Source organism: Mandrillus leucophaeus, unplaced genomic scaffold (genome assembly GCF_000951045.1).
Source record: "Mandrillus leucophaeus isolate KB7577 unplaced genomic scaffold, Mleu.le_1.0 Scaffold460, whole genome shotgun sequence".
In the NCBI taxonomy this organism is placed as follows: domain Eukaryota; kingdom Metazoa; phylum Chordata; class Mammalia; order Primates; family Cercopithecidae; genus Mandrillus; species Mandrillus leucophaeus.
In genome coordinates, this window is record NW_012104921.1 from 2305078 (window position 1) to 2322172 (window position 17095).

Consider the following 17095-nt stretch of genomic DNA (forward strand, 5'->3'; position numbering starts at 1 on the left):
CTTTCCTTTCTTTCCTTTCTTTCCTTTCTTTCCTTTCTTTCCTTTCTTTCCTTTCTTTCCTTTCTTTCCTTTCTTTCCTTTCTTTCCTTTCTTTCTTTCTTTCTTTCTTTCTTTCTTTCTTTCTTTCTTTCTCTCTTTCTTTTTCCTTCTTTTGCTCGCAATCTCAGCTCACTGCAAACTCTGCCTCCTGGGTTCAAGTGATTCTCCTGCCTCAGTCTCCTGAGTAGCTGGTATTACAGGTGCGTGCCATCACACTCACCAATTTTTAAAATATTTTTAGTAGAGACAGGGTTTCACCACGTTGGCCAGGCTGGTCTCGAACTCCTGACCTCAGTGATCCGCCTGTCTCGGCCTTCCAAAGTGCTGGGATTACAGGTGTGCGCCACCACGCCTGGCTGTATCCTTTCTAGAGTATGCAAATTGTGTGTCTGAATTCAAATAACCTGCCAATATCTCTTAAAATATATGTATTACATACTTTAAGCTTGGCTATGTTTTGAGAAATTGTTAGAACTTTAGTACATAATACTTTAGTTATAAAGTGATGTATTAGGCCATTCTTGCCTTACTATAAATAAATACCCAAGACTAGGTAATTCATAAAAAAGAGGTTTAATTGGCTCACGGTTCTACAGGCTGTATAGGAGACATGGCACCAGCATCTGCTTCCGGGGAGGCCTCAGGAAGCTTTCACTCATGGCAGAAGGTGAAGCAGGAGCAAACATTTCACATGAGAGAAGGAGGTGCCACACAATTTTAAACAACCAGATCTCATGAGAACTTATCCACTATTGTGAGTATAGCACCAAGAGGATGGTTCTAAACCATTCATGAAAAATCCATCCCTGTGATCTGATCACCTCCCACCAGGCTGCACCTCCAGTATTGGAATTACAATTCAACATTAGATTTGGGCGGGAAAAATATGTAAACTATATCAAATGATAGCAACATAGGAGAAAAAAAAACTCAGAACATCATGATAATATATTTGGTTATTGGGGTACAAGCTCATATGGATGCTTTAAAAAAGAGCCTCAATAATTAGATGCTCTTGGTAATATAATGAACAATGAATGTTGTTCGAATGAGTTCTTAGCATCTTGGCTTTCAATGATGTGTTAAGAATTGATATAAAATTAAAATAATCATTATACATACTGAATCAAAAATATTTTGCAAGTGAAGTGTATCCTGGAATTTCTTACTCAAGAAGCAGAAATTGAGTAAACTCTGTGTTAAATGAAATAGTTTTGGAACTGCTATGTTCAGCACCTATTTCTTTTTGACATGACACTACCACTGTTTGCACCAAAGACCCATTTTGGATACTTGATTAAAAATCATGATTGGCTTTTCCTCTATATTTTAGTATCTTGATTCTCAGAAAGGCTTAATTCCATGTTTCCCACTCCTTCCCATCTTCTCATTCTCTCATGTAATCTTACCTCAGGTATGTCTCATTTTTTTTCCCACCAAAGGCAGTTATATTCCTGAACTCATCTTGCATGATGAGTTCAGGTGTATATTATCAAATAGTTGATCTGATAAACTGATATTTAATAAGATGCATATTTCAAGTGGAAAGCTTTAAACATATTTCAATCAAATATTTCATTATGATAGGTCTTGAATAAAATAATCTTCATGTTATTATGTTAAATACATATTTTCAAAGGAAAAACATTGCTTTTTTACATTAAGCATTTAAGTGAGTCTGCATATTACACTTTTCTGGTTATAAATATATAGATTTAGTAGATTCTAAAGATTTCCCCCCTCCCCAAACCAATTCCAACCTGAGGGATATGGTAGAACAACTGTCATAGTAATTAAGCCATTCTTGTACTTTGAAACTTTTCTTCCAACCAAGGTAGCATCTGGTTTTCTTTATTTTGACAATTGCAACTTCCCAGTTTCAGGAAATTTTACATTTTCCTTCAAATTAGCATTGTATGTATGAGTGTCTGCCAGGTTTCATAGTTTGCAAGTGTAATATCCATTGGATATTTTTATTGGAAATTACAGGTTTTTTATTTAATAGTATGCTTTTAGGAGGGATATTATCTGTAAGTCCCTGAAAGAATAAGACATTTTCATTCAAATCTCTAAATTATTTTATCACCTCCATTCTATAAAGATATTTGTCTCAATGATGTGCAAGGATGCATTAGAAAACAAAATATACATACGTTGCCACATGTATATAAAACAATTTTGAAGGTGTTTCACATAATGCAGAAAACAAACTATAAAAAGAAAAATGAAAATATTATTATATTATTGGTGGCTTTTATCCGCAAACTTTACTATCCTATCGTAAGCCTTATATTCAGATTATTACTTTTATATAAATTATCAGTAACAGACTGATATCACTCTGGTTATATTATTATTCTCTTATCTATGTCATTAAACACCTTACTACTTAATTATATTCTCTAAGTGGTGTTAATATAAAACTGTTGTAACTTCAAAACATTGAAAATCCCTGGTCTAGCTGTTATAACACCACGTCCATAAGATATAGCTATATGCCTCTTTTATACTGCACTTATGTTTAAATTTAATGCCAACATTTTATTGCTAAGAAACATGTTAAGCGAGGATGGAGACACCATATTTATTGAAGGGCACATCTACATTGGCAGGTGTTTTCTGACTTAAACATTTGTTTCAGATAATATTTTATTCAGGAGCATCTTATCAGCCAAAATGTTTTCTCTTTTTTTTTTTCCAGTTTTGAAAATTCCAGTTTCCTCACCACATATTTTAAGCTGGAAATGTTTAAGAGGAAATATTCTTTTCCTTGGTCCCAAATGCTTCAAAACTCTCATTTCCTCAGCGAAAATCTTCTGTCCAGGCTGGTATTCACACGGAATATTTCAGCTCTTCAGGCATTGAACTTTATTTTCCAAATGTTTTCTCTTTAAAAATAGGCTTTTAGATTGTAGCTTCTCATTTGGAAACAGTTGAAAGGGTATGTAAGTACACAGGTCAAGGGGGAGGGACTTGAAAAGTACCAATTAGGGTATGGCATTTGTCTAAGACAATTTTAATATTAATCTTGGAAAGATAAATGACTAAGGTTCTTAAAGAAACTGACTACTGACAATGTCTGGAATTAACACACTTAATTCTAAATCTGTGCAATTTGACCTTAATTTTTTTGTGAACAAAAGTTCCACTTTGCACTAATTTGCATTGCTGCTACTTTCATTTTAAATTGGAATTTTTTATCACCATCCATCTGTAAGATACCTCCTGTTACTAATTTCTGATGTGGATCCTCTCATTAATATGAGATTCACAATTGCATAGATTAAAAGTTATCTGATCATATCTGGCTCATCCCATGTTGTATCATTCTGTTCCTATATTTGATAGAGAGTAATTTAACTGTGACAATGTTAGTATATAAAGATAACGAGTCAGATAGTAACTATTGGAAGAGTAGAATTTTAATATATATGCTGACAGTTTTATTTTACAGGGTTTAACAGTATTAGGTGGATTTCTTTTTCTTTTTTAGACATTTTAATAGAGTAGAAAACATGAACTTTGTATTTTGTGATCTCATAAATCATAAAGATTTAGACATAAATGATGTGATAATGATACTTTAAATGGTTTTCTAAAGCAATATGCGTGTGAGAGTAATTTTTTTTCTTTTTTATGATGAATCACTTGGAAATCTCTTTAAGCAAAATAAATTTCTGTTTCTGATAAAAACTTTTGTAAGCATATATAACAATATAGAGAACATTGTTTTAGGGATATCTGAAGACCAAAAGGTTGAGTTACTGAGAGAGAAAAGAAGCCTCTGGAATCCACTTCCCACAGAAACTCTTCATGCTCTTAATTGGTGGTTTAGATCAGCAACAAAGAAACTTTCCCAACAAAAGACAGGAGTGCAGTGAACTGAGGCTCCCTGTAAGGGCTGGATTTGAGGGTGAAGTTAAAGTACCTACAGAGACATCAAGAATTCTCTTTATGATCTCGGACACATCAGTTCCTGAGTAGGCCAATGCTAAGACTTCAGGATACTTGGAAACTCTCAGCATCTGTTCTTTTATTTGCTTAAAAATTGAGCATCTCTAAATATTAAAATACTGTCTTTAATATCAGTGATAATTCACTGAAGGATTAAAGGACTCTTGCTGCTACCTGGTTTCAGTAATTATAATAAGCTTTATATAAGGCTGTGCATTTTTAGCCTCTATCCTTCAACTTCCCCAGTTCTTTGGTACCTATTATCTCAGCTTTTCTTCCCTAATCTTCCCAGAGGGTTAACTCTGAGAAGAAACACATACTTTGACTAGTGCTTCCTAGAACTGATGCCTCTATTTTCTCTCCTGGAAAATAAGGATGACACTACCCACCTTCCAAAGTGTTTGGGGCAATAAATGAAATAATATTTGTGAAAGTGTTCAGCTCAGTGCCTTGTACACAGAAGTTGCTAATAAATTATGGCTCTTTTCCCAGCTATTCTCTGCCCCTACCCTCTGCCCTGTATGATGAGAATTGCTGGTACCCCGGGTAATGACAGCTTTTGGAGCCAGTGGTGTTTCATGCTACCTAACCATGCCATGTAGAAGATTGCCTACCCTTGGTAGACTTCCCTTTTGATCACCTTAAACTCCTTTCCTCTCCAGCTTCTCCTATATATTTATTTGACTTAACAAATCTGAACACCTGAAGTCTAAATGATTAGAAAGTGTGAACCATTTCTAACAGCATCCTAAATGAAGAAAAGAATTGAAAAACCTAATAAATAACGTTAGTGTGAGAACCATGAGGACCACAGAAATTGCCATGGAAGAGTGCAAAGAGCTCTTGCCTAAGTGGTCAGAGCCCCTTTCTCTTTCCTAGTTTTAAGTAGCACCTGCTAGTAGGGTACTCTAACATTTCATAATCAATTACAGTATTAGAGCATTAAGTTAAATCAGGTCCAAAGTTCTTCCTAGAACAATAGCACTTAGGAGATACTCTAAGAAAATATAGTCCAATATATTTGAAAACTGCTGTGTGCTATGCCCTCCTCCCATACTCCCAATCATGTAGAGTCACAAAGTGATATTACAAAGTCTGTGAATTCCTGGAAGGTGAAATTTGCTTAAGATGATCTATTTCAGTGCCCCTGCCCAATTATTATTTCCTAAAAATCATTCTGGACAACATGCTGAACACTTCTAGCTTCAGTGAGAAACCTAATTTTAAGAATATGGTGGTCTTTATGTCTTAACTGGCCGTTCTTCTTAGTGTAAGAGGAATATACATCATCATATCTTCAAATTTGCTACTGAATCTGTTTCCCTAAAGAAGGTACCATTTTTCTGGCCTTTTTGGCTTATTTAGAGTCCTAAAGTGTCATTAGTTGTTGTTGGCAGTTAAAAACAGCTCAGGGAGTTGATGGCAGCCTGTCATCATAGAGCACCTATTTTTTTGAGCTTATCCTGAAATATGAGATGTATGATTACAAAAAGATAATTGCTATTAACAATGATTTTTTTTCTTTTTGTGGATTAAATGTCGTTTTTATCCGTCAATATTAATTCAGTTCAATTCTAATGAACTCCCATTTCATGTCTCCCATTATAACGCGTTGTGCTGGAATGCCTGCTGTGCCTCTCCCACTTTTGTGGCCGAGCACGATACACATGGGACAGCAAACAGAGGTTTAGAAAGGTTAAGTGATGTTTCTTTGGCCTAGAATGTGTTGAAGAGCCTGGGAGGTAAAGTCATGCTCTGCACACGGGTAGAGGAAGAGTGACTGAAGGGATTCTTGATCCTTCTCTGCAGAACACAGCACAGGCCCTTTGCCTGCTTAGTGTCCCATTCGCTATTGTGACAAACGAGGTATAACTAAATTCCAGCATTTCTCAGGTCCTTTCATGTTCTAATCATCCAAAGAACTCTTTAGCTAGTTAATAATTCCTTTTCATCCTAATAGAGCCTTAGAGAATAATTTCGATCATAGTTAAGCACAGTTAAGTCAAGCAGAGTTAATTAATAGGCATTTCATGTTTCGTACGCCAAGTATTTTTGTAGATGGGGATGAGCCCCGGAACAGGTGTCATAGACATGTTATTGTGGAGGTATGTGTGTGTGCCCAGATCAGGAAGGAACAAACGAGGACTGGGCAAAAAGGGAAAGAAAAAAAGAGAAGAATGTGAAAGAAGGTGACTCTACCTGACTGAGAGTAGTGTTTCTTTAGAGGGGGGACTACAATTTGTATTTGTGATTGGAAGAGATTATGTAAAGTGCTGAACTGAAGGAATGTGTAAAATGTACATAGCAATGAAAGATGGGAGTTTGGTACTGAAAGTATCTGATGGGAATGGAGCAATGGCTGGGGCATGTTTTCAGTCTAAGTGACAGAAAGGCAGGTAAGTATATTATTTACTGCTCTGACCTGCAAAGATTAATAGTTGTATATGTGCCAACTAAAGGTTCAATATTAAATTTCAGAGGGGTTATCAAAATAACTACTGCATTATTCCACTAGAAACGGTCAGTAAACAGAGTACTTTATTTCTTTCTAAAAATTAAAGGCTTGATTGTTAAATATTACACTTGACATTTGATTAGCATGACTGTCAAAATGTTCTCTGTCTTAGGGGTAATTAAACATTACATGAAAGCATATCCCATTTTCAAGAGTAGATTTTGATCAATACTACAGAAATATCACATATCAGAGAAACATATACCATTTGTTCATATACAGGTCAGAAAATTAAACTAATGATTTAATTTACATTCAACCCCAGCCTTCTATTTTACAGGCAGAAAATTTGTGCTTCCTGTAATTGCACAAGCAATTAGGCATTTACACTCTAAAAATTAAGAGAAAATGTCTGATTGTGTATGCAATATCTGTGCCCACAACTAACAGTGGCTACAAACAATCCTGCTACCAAAATGAAAGCCAGGGATAAAAAGCCGGCCCCAAGTCATTGCCCTTTTTGAAGCCTGGAACATGCTTTGCTCATAACTTCAGTGGCTTTGAAAGTTCTGTTTTTGACAGACATAAGCATTAGCCTGTAGTGCTCCTTACAATCTGAAGTACAAATTATTATCATTTAAATAAAGTGGAAATGGTGACAAATTCTGAACAATTTTATTATAAAGATATATTATATTTGAAAATCTTCTCTGGAGTATTTTACACCAATCATGTTGGAAATTTATGTTAATATGAGTGCCTGATTTTTAAAGTTACATTTCCTGCTCTTAAAGCCCACCCAGAATTTGTCTCTAGTCACTTTACACCTCTTCAAATGACACCCAAATATTTACAGCCCCAAAAGCACCACAGGAATTACATGAAATGCATTACATTCACAAAAAGCTGTCGTAGAAATGAACAAAGGATGATTCTGTGTCTTTCCATCTAAAATGTCTATTTTGTTAGTATACCACTGAATTTAAGTTGTGTTTTTCTCACTGTAATATGGAAAATATGCTTTCTGTGTTCAATGCCTATCTTTCAAAGTAAGAGTTAGGAAGAAAACAGTGTCCATTTGCTACTGAGTGTCTTCACTCAATGTCTCTAAATAAAAGCTAAAGACTTTTAAGACCCTGATCCAAGTTAAATGCCCTCCACGCAGTAATCAAATTCAGTGATTTTAAAAAAAGCAGCTGTTAAACACAAAGATCTATGAGATTAAATTTTGCTGTAACCAAATACTGAAAATCTCTCCTTTTGCTAGACCTATTTAGAAGCTCATAAGAGTAGCCAAGCACTACCAACTCTTAATTTTACTTTACTCTCTCAGTCTGATATTCCAGCCATTATTTTTGTTGTTTTTCAAAAAATCTAACTACCCTTGCACTTATGTCATAAAAAATTCTGCCTTTTTTCCCTTTTTTAATATTTGTATTCAAGACAAACAACAGGAGGTTGAAATCAGGCCATTTAAAAGAAACATCTGCTGACATTTATTCATATGCTACATGTTCCACTTTCATCATTGAATGTAATGATAAACACACATTCCAGTCAATAATGGCAATTCCCAGCCAAGCTTTACAAATGGTCTCTTTAACACCTAAATTGACAGCTCGGGAGATTTTGAGATAGAAGCTAAATATGGTACATTTGGACACTGTTTGTCTAAGTCTAGGATGTCTTGAAGACTTTAATAAGCAGGCATACATTATAAAATAGTAGAAAGTCTTGACTGTGCAGGTATTGGAGCAGTTAAGTTTGATATTTTTTTGAGCAGATTAAATGCAGAAAAAAGAAAATCTCTCAGAAACAAATGGGCCCTTTGGAGAGTAAAGTAAAGTAAAGCTTTGACCCACACTATGTGCAGAATAGTTTTGTTTAAGAAAAAAAAACTAATTGCATATCACTAAAATTATACATCTTAATTGCAGAATGCTAAATATGTTAAATATTTATTTTCAGTCACAAGTTAACTGAAATAAACTCTGCTTTGGGTTTCAATTATTTTAAGAACATTTTAATAAAATATGAAATGTATTTCATTTATTGCTTGCAATGAGTAATTATGTCAGCTTTTAATTTGCTAAGGATATCTTTCAAAACTATGCCATAGTTTTTGGTGCATATTCCTAATTTTTCCTCAAAGGCAATCTTTCACAGCAAAGTGAATTAACACTTAAGATAGCCATTAGAGATCTCATGGTAGGTTTGAAATTGGCTTGAGTCTCCACTGTGAGGACATATAAATACATGTTCCTCTGAGACATTAAGGATTCCATTTTATGTGTATCTTTTATCCATATCCCTTTACATTTTAGTTCAGATTGATTAACCTTATAACCGAATCATAGACTGTGTTCCAGCCAAGCAGAAAATCACAGCTTTGCCCAGCTCCGTCATGTGTGAAGAGTTTTTCTTTTCAAAACTCTGCTGTTACTGTGGTTTAAAACAGGTCACTTGCTCCTTGACTGAAAAGAATCTAGACATTTAACAAACTATCTCTGAAACATAATGAGAGGTTTGTAAAGTTATCTCATACAGTGTCATCCAAAGAACGAGACACACCAATCTGCAGTACTCCGATTAATGGTATTTTTCTCTGAAATCAGCTCAATTCAGGAGACAGCTTGAAATTGTTTTTTGTTTTTTGAATTTATTTCTCTATGCAGGACAAATGGGGCTAAATTTGGAATGTCATATTACAATGCTTTCATCTGCTCCCAAGGCTTGTTAAGCAAAGTAACCAGACAAATTCTAACACCTTATGATTGTTACATGTGGGAAAATAAAATATCCACAGTATAAACTTACAGTCCTGCGTGGCATGTGTCCCAGCAATATAAAGCCTTTCTTGATCATGGTAGGTGGAGGAAAGGTCACAGGGACTTCTCAGGTAATATGATAGAGGTCTGGGTTGAAATCAGGGTTTTTATCACCAACATTTAAATTAACAATAAGTGTATCAGAGAAAAATCTTAATATCATAATGTTCTTTTTCATAACGTCACCTCTCCTATGAATCTATTGAAATTAGTTTAATGAAGTTTTCCTCCAAACGCCCACTTTCACATATTCACATCTCTACTGTGCAGTAAAATTATGTGGGTAAACCAATTTATGAAAGCTTTTGGGCAGAATTTAAAGGAACCGTTTAATTTCTACTAATACTCTATCCTAAAAGCTTTTAAACATGGATGTTTGGTGAGAGTATAACTCAGACCTGCAGCAACCGCACTTGAGCAGACTGTACTTAAGGGTAAAAGGGAGAGAAAGTAGTATGCGCTCTCTCCCAGGCCCCCAAAGCCAGAGCGGAGCGAAGATGGGACGCCAAATAAATCTGCCAGTGATTACGCTAAAGGAAATTATGATCTTGTTATAGAAACCATTAAAGGAAAACCAGAGTTGGTATGTAAATATTGTTGCATCATTATACCACTGAAAAAAACAACCTAGTGCGACATTAGTATGTTATGCAATTAACAAAATGAAAAATGAGCTGCTTGAATTTAAAGCTTTTAATGTTTTTCAAACAGATAATAAGCATTTTCAATACCAATGTAAAACATAATAGAAAAGGTCTCCCTCAAAGAGTGACATATTTCGTCAATACTTACTAAGCCTTAAAGAGCTGATATGCATTCACATATGTCTGTTATTTGTTATTTTCTAACTCATCAAACATCAATCACCTATAAACTAAAGGAGGATGAAGATAAAAGACTGGCTAGAAAAATCAGAAAATGTGGTATTTGTGATGCTTTCAGAGATGTGTTTTTCTGATTTTGAGAAAAACGGCCTGGATAGTCAACCTGGTTTAGGCAAAAGCCTATTATTAAATATTGTAGGAAACATTTTAAATCTAAAAGTATTTTAAAATATTAATTTAATTCTTCAGAATGGAAGAATTATAAATTACAATTAATATTTCATCTATTCTTCAGCATTCTTACTGACTTCTGAAGAACCAGCAATTAATTTATATTATCAATTACTCTAGTAGAATCTAAAAAATAGTTTCTCAGAGTTACTTACTTCACTGGAAAATGGGAAAACAAAAATTTCTTCAAAATATGTCATAAAACATTCTCATGCACTAGAGCCTGCCCATATTGTTCAAGTATTTTAATATATATATTAATGATAACAACATTATTCATCTTACTGTGCTACTAGCTATAGCTGAATTTTAAAAACCATAACTATTTGCTATTTGAAAGCCAATGTATTGCCCAATCAAAAACAGCTTCATAAAAATGAACTTACATTACCAACCACGAAGCTATTTACTTTGTAGATGATGGTGAATTTTCAGTATCAAATTCAGAAACAGTAAGGAAAAATTCATATGGGGACAATGCAACTTTAATAATTTCTAAATGAATATAATTTACTGTAGGCACTAGAAAGTTAATATGTTCTCTAAAGATTTCTTTAATTTAGTTGTTGCTAATTTATTCACACTAATACAGAAAAAAATACTGCAAAATTTTTCATAACAAAAAAACTGTGCATATCTCTGTGTTTTAGCTGGCATGTGGTTCTACACAGATGGTTTGGGGCTTTCTTTGCTGCAAAACAGATGGGCCTGCACTGTCCCTTACCAATCAAAAGAGAACTTGAAAATATAGGAATATCTTTACCTACATTGCGTCCTTTAATTCAAGAAATTAAAATGCCTAAAAGTATAAATAACTGCCTATGGAAAATAATTTTTGAAATGGGATGTCATATGTTGAAATTATACAGTAACCCAGTTCATGTTTAATGCAAAAATATAAAAAGTTTGGCTTGTACTTGATACTGTTTGTAACATGCAACTATTAACTTAAGAAATTTACAACTATGCAATGACTGTTATCATGTGTTCACCTTGCCCAAAAAACACTGCTGTTTTAAAACTTCAAGTGTGCTTAAGCATATTTCAATTCAAAGTGATCATTCTAGGCAGCATCATCCATTGAACCAAGTTAGCAAACACATATGAGTTTGGTACACTTAGAACTGACATACTTTTGCAACCAAAATAGAAGCTGAAACAAAACTCTGAGTTAATCTGAATGCTTTAAGTATTACTTTAATTATTCTCAACAGAAATTTAAAAGGTCTTTTGTACATTGAATCAGAATTGAGGCCTACCTTCATCTTTAAGGTCTCTGTTGAAATGTGGAAGCATGACATTCAGGATTATTAAAAGCACTCTCTTTGTTTTGTATATATCAGTAAATTTTACAAAGTAATGTGACAGCATACTCTTATAGATAGCATCACTATGTGAGAGACAGACATCGTGGGCTCAATGAGCTTAGAATATAGTGTTGCTTATAGGAAGAACTCCCACCGCTTTTATCTCCAATATACAAATAAAGTTGTCAACATGTAATACTGCAACCAATTTTTGATATTTTGTAAATTTTGCATTCTAACAGTGAGTAACTTTTCTGACCGTAGTCAAGGCTTTTAGAAGCTGATATTCCTCGGTGGCATTGTCCACAAATGCCAGCAGAGCTATTTGGTCTACCTGTATTTACCCAGGATAAGTGGTATTCAGAGCACTACGCAACCTGTATTTTACTCTTCTCTAAAGTAATGTCTCTTATGCTTAACCGTAAGGAAAGAAAAAAACTATGTGTATATATATAAATATATATATATATTTTTTTACATGAATGCTTATACATGTTTACATATATTTACAATCATACATCTATAACTGCATATAACTATACATATAAAATACTATATAGATATATCTATAGGATATATCTCTATCTATTCATCTCTATATCAAGATATATATATCTTCATTTCTGCAACTATTTTACCAAGGAATACAGAAAGACTTGTTCTGTACATATAAGCAGCATATCTTAAATTGGTTTCTGTTTATAATGTTTAGATTCTAAAAAGCAACTGAGTATTTTTTCTTTTGTCTGTGTGATGCAAAATAACAGCTTTGCTTATATTTTTTCAATTACATGAAAATCAGTGTCTCCCATAGATCTATGATGAAAGGTTTTGCCAGGCTAGTAAATGTAAATAAAACTATAAAATAAATATTTTTAAGACAAGAAACTGTTCCCAAGCACTCCTAAATACTTTGGCAGCCTCTACACAAACAAACAATGATATGGTAATTACAAATAATTTTTATCCATTCTTTAAAATAGTTTCTAAAGATGTCTTCTAGCCTAAACCTAGATCAAATTACTGTAGTTAAAGACCACAATCTTAAAAAGATCCCACACTTTAGTTTTCTAATAATTTAGTCTTTTAAAATATCTGCATTATTAAAGTTTTCTAGAATAGTTTTCCAACAACGTATGAGTAATGAAGTTCTCTGGCTTAACATTCAGTAAATAAACATTAATTATACTATAGAACCAAGGTGCATAATCAGCAAATTTAAGTTTTGCTGCATTAAAAATAAATCCGAAGTATTGGGAATACTCTTGACAAGGTCCCCTTTCCCCCAAGTTCTTACACAAAATAAAATAAAATAAAACAAAGCAAAACTCCACAAATTATCATAGAGATAACTTTTAATATTTTAGTGAATTTTCTAATATATGTCTTTTATATAAATATATATATTCATATTATGGGCCGGGCGCAGCGGCTCATGCCTGCAATCCCAGCACTTTGGGAGGCCAAGGCGGGTGGATCATGAGGTCGAGAGATCGAGACCATCCTGGCTGACCAACACAGTGAAACCCCGTCTCTAGTAAAAATACAAAAATTAACTGGGCATAGTGGTGGCAGGCGCCTGTAGTCCCGGCTGCTCGGGAGGCTGAGGCAGGAGAATCGCTTGAACCTGGGAGGCAGAGGTTGCAGTGAGCCGAGATCATGCCATTGCACTCCAGACTGGGTGACAGAGTGAGACTCCATCTCAGTATATATATATTCGTATTATATAAAATTATAAAATAATATTGTCTTATAAAGAGACTTTTCTAACATATAATGAATAGTTTCTATATCATTAAATATTATTTTCATTGCTATATAGAATCCCATTAATGGACATGTAATTCATTTAACCCATATTCTACCACTGGGTATGTAGATTATTTTCATTCTTTTTTCCTAGTCTAAGAAATGCCAGTAGGCATGTATTCTCATAGGTGTGTTTTTGAAAGCACCTAAGGTGTTTTAAATATACTGCTTAGCAGGATACAATAACATGTATTCTCCTCAATCAATACATTCCTATAAATATGTCTCCTTTCCTAAGCAGATGAAAGTATTAAACTACAAACTGTGCACCTCATATACTAGTAAAGAATATTATACTAGCTCATCAGATTTGTTGGTTTGTTTAATTCTTGAAACCTGCACTACTGCCTTGTGTATCTTTCCCTAGTAATCAAAGAGCTGAGTTTTTCTGAAGAGGCACAAACTCAAAAAATCCCAGTTGTATCCTGTCACCTTATGCATGGATATTCACATTGTGGCAGCACTGTGCCAGACACCAGCACACCCATTCCGGAAATAGTCTGATTTCTGTCACTGTGGAGCCAACCACCATGATAGAATTATCTGTCTGCACACAGTTGGACTCAGGAATGGCCATGAAACCTCCAGGCAGAAGTTTGAAAGTCAGTATATGAGTGACTGTGTCTTTTTTACCCGCTTTGCTACGAGACCATGTCTGGATAGAGGCTGCCCCATCAGTCTCGTCCTGTAATGCACATTTGGAATATAGCCACAGCTACAATGGACAAAGGATGAGTAAAAAATCACATTCAGCTGTTGTAAGGTACTGAAATTCTGGATTCATTTGTTACGACACATCGATGATCTTTTCCTGACTAATACACTTAGAGAACAGCAATGTATTCACAGGAATAAGGAAGTCTTGAGAGGCAACATAGAGAAGTGGATGAAGCCAGTCTCCTTAGGATAAAACCTTCTTCTTGCCTCTTTGTAACCAAGTAAACTTGAGGACATTGCATTACTTTTATAGGTTCTTATCCTCCAAAGAAAATGGAGATAATAGTACCTAGCCTCAAATAGTTGTTATGAAGATTGAATGATACATTACATGTAGTATTTAATGTCTGATAATACAAAGAAAATCTTCAATCTATATCAGCTATTATTTTTAAAACTAGTATTAGCATTAGCATTTTTAAGCAGAGATTACAGCAGTAAAGAATTTGAGTTTTAACTCAGAAACACCTGGCTTCAACTCTCAATTCTGACACTCTCAGTGTAAATTTGTATTCATAACTTGAGTTTTCTGAGCCTTTGTTTATTTACTTACAAAGTGAGGATAAGAATGCCTACTTATTGTATCACTGAGGCGATGAAATAAGTTTGTAGTATAGAGAGCACAATGCATGGCACATTGGAAACACCCAATAAATGATGCTGTTATTATGATTAAAAATCAATAGTGACCACTTTTAAAAGACTCTGAATGATAGAAAGGTACTTTGGTGGCCATATTTGGCCATCTTCTCTGGATATTAGATTCTCAATTTGTTGCTTTAAAAACTGCTGCTGTAATCCCGGCACTTTGGGAGGCCGAGGAGGGCAGATCACGAGGTCAGGAGATTGAGACCATCCTGGCTAACACGATGAAAACCTATCTCTACTAAAAAATACAAAACTTAGCTGGGTGTAGTGGCGGGCGCCTGTAGTCCCGTCTACTCGGGAGGCTGAGGCAGGAGAATGGCGTGAACCCGGGAGGCGGAGCTTGCAGTGAGCAGAGATCGCGCCACCGCACTCCAGCCTGGGCAACAGAGTGAGACTCTGTCTCAGAAAAAAATAAAAATAAAAAAAAAATCTGCTGCGAAACTTCTAAATCAACCTTGATGGGTCAACTCTGATTTTATGCACAAATTTCATGTAGCATGACTGCAAGAATCATCTTTGATCTGACCAGAAGTCTCTTTGAATAATTAAACCATGTTGAACTACATAAAATATGTGTTATACAAAATGTAATAATCCATTAGTCAAATCCATCTAGTGAAAGAGGATTTCAAGTGTTTGATGAGAGACAAAGGACAAACAAAGAAGTGAACCTACCTGGTTTATAGTCTTCATTCACAAAAACAGGCTCTGAACTCGGACAAAACTTAGGGGTACAAGTTTTTTCATCAGTAAGCTTACTTTGTTATGGTTCATAGGCAATGACTGAAGTAGGGGAAACGGTATATTTGATTTCCAATGCCCTGAGGTGGTAAAAAAAGATAGTTTTTGTCACATAATTTGAGCATTCTTTTCTCTTCAAATGTAGAACTGAGTGGAAACATATAAGTCAAATATAAGTGACTTTTGAAAGTGCCAATAAGCTAGGACCTTACCTTGCATGGCTCCCATGGTTTTTGAAGTTCAGTAAATTCAAAGTAAGCGACACCAGCATCACCATAAATGATGACTGAACAATCCCACTTGCCAGCTCCATGCCTAGGTCTTCCTCATAGTGAATGTTGTGATGTGAGCATGAAAGTAGGAAAAAACTACCACTTTTCAACAATGGTATTAATTTATTCAAATCTTTCATTTCTCATTTTAATACCATCCAATATTTGTTCATTTTCCCCCATTACTTGTGTTAATTATTTTTTCCCAAAACTTCTCAAATTATTTGCAAAGAGCCCGTTTCACAGAAATAAAATCCAACTTAAATAGAGAATATTCAAAATGGGACATAAGGGGAAAATGTGATTTAAAGATGATGCATGTATATGCTTCAAACACCCATAAAAATGTAAGATACGGATAGAATTTGTTTTAGTTTTAGTTTTATAATACCATCAGACCTCAGGTATCTATTTTTATGGCCTTGAACATCAGGATGAAAATAGTAAAAAATATTTCATTCAAGAATGACTGTTTGCAAACATCCAGATGTTTGTTTTTGTATAACTAATGCACACTTAAAACTTTTTAATGTCAGTTATATGTGTAAAACATTAGCACTTTTATTTTTATTTAGAACTAGAAGGAATAAGTGGAAATTAGGAGAAACATTAAAGACATTCCAGTCACTGAGCATGCTGAAACCTGAAAGCATGGTAAGTTTATTGGCTTGCCAAATAACAAAGCCTTCTAAAAACGACTTAAAACTTTCCATGCAGGCAAGGGGTATTACATCAGGATGTCTTTGTATTGTGGACCAACACAGGGATGTCTATCAGAAACATACCAGCAAATATTTACTCTCCTAAGGTAACAGCAGGTGAAAGGCAAAATAGACAAAGCAAAAACTGAAAGGATAGACAGGGAGCTAGAACAAGATGAGTGATGCCATGAAAGCTCCAAGCCATAGTGATACTTATAGGACTCTCTAAGAGTACAGTTCAGAGAGATTCTAGGTTGGGCGTGTTAATAAGCCTGGTATACAATTAACTCAGAAAGGTGATGGTGGGAGGCTTAGAGAAGGACTTTGGAAGGCTTTGAATATCAAGTCAAAGTCTGGATTTTCTTCTGGAGACAGGAGGAAACCAAGAGAGTTTGTGAACAGGGGTTGATGGAAGCAGAGTGGTGCCATGAGAAGATTGATAATCTAACAGCAATGTGAAAAAGAGAAGTGTATGCAGAAGGTTCCCTGGTTTGCATATAACAAGGTTCGATCAAGACACAAAGGGACTTTTTTTTTAAAGCTTTATTGGCAGAAATCTTATATACCTA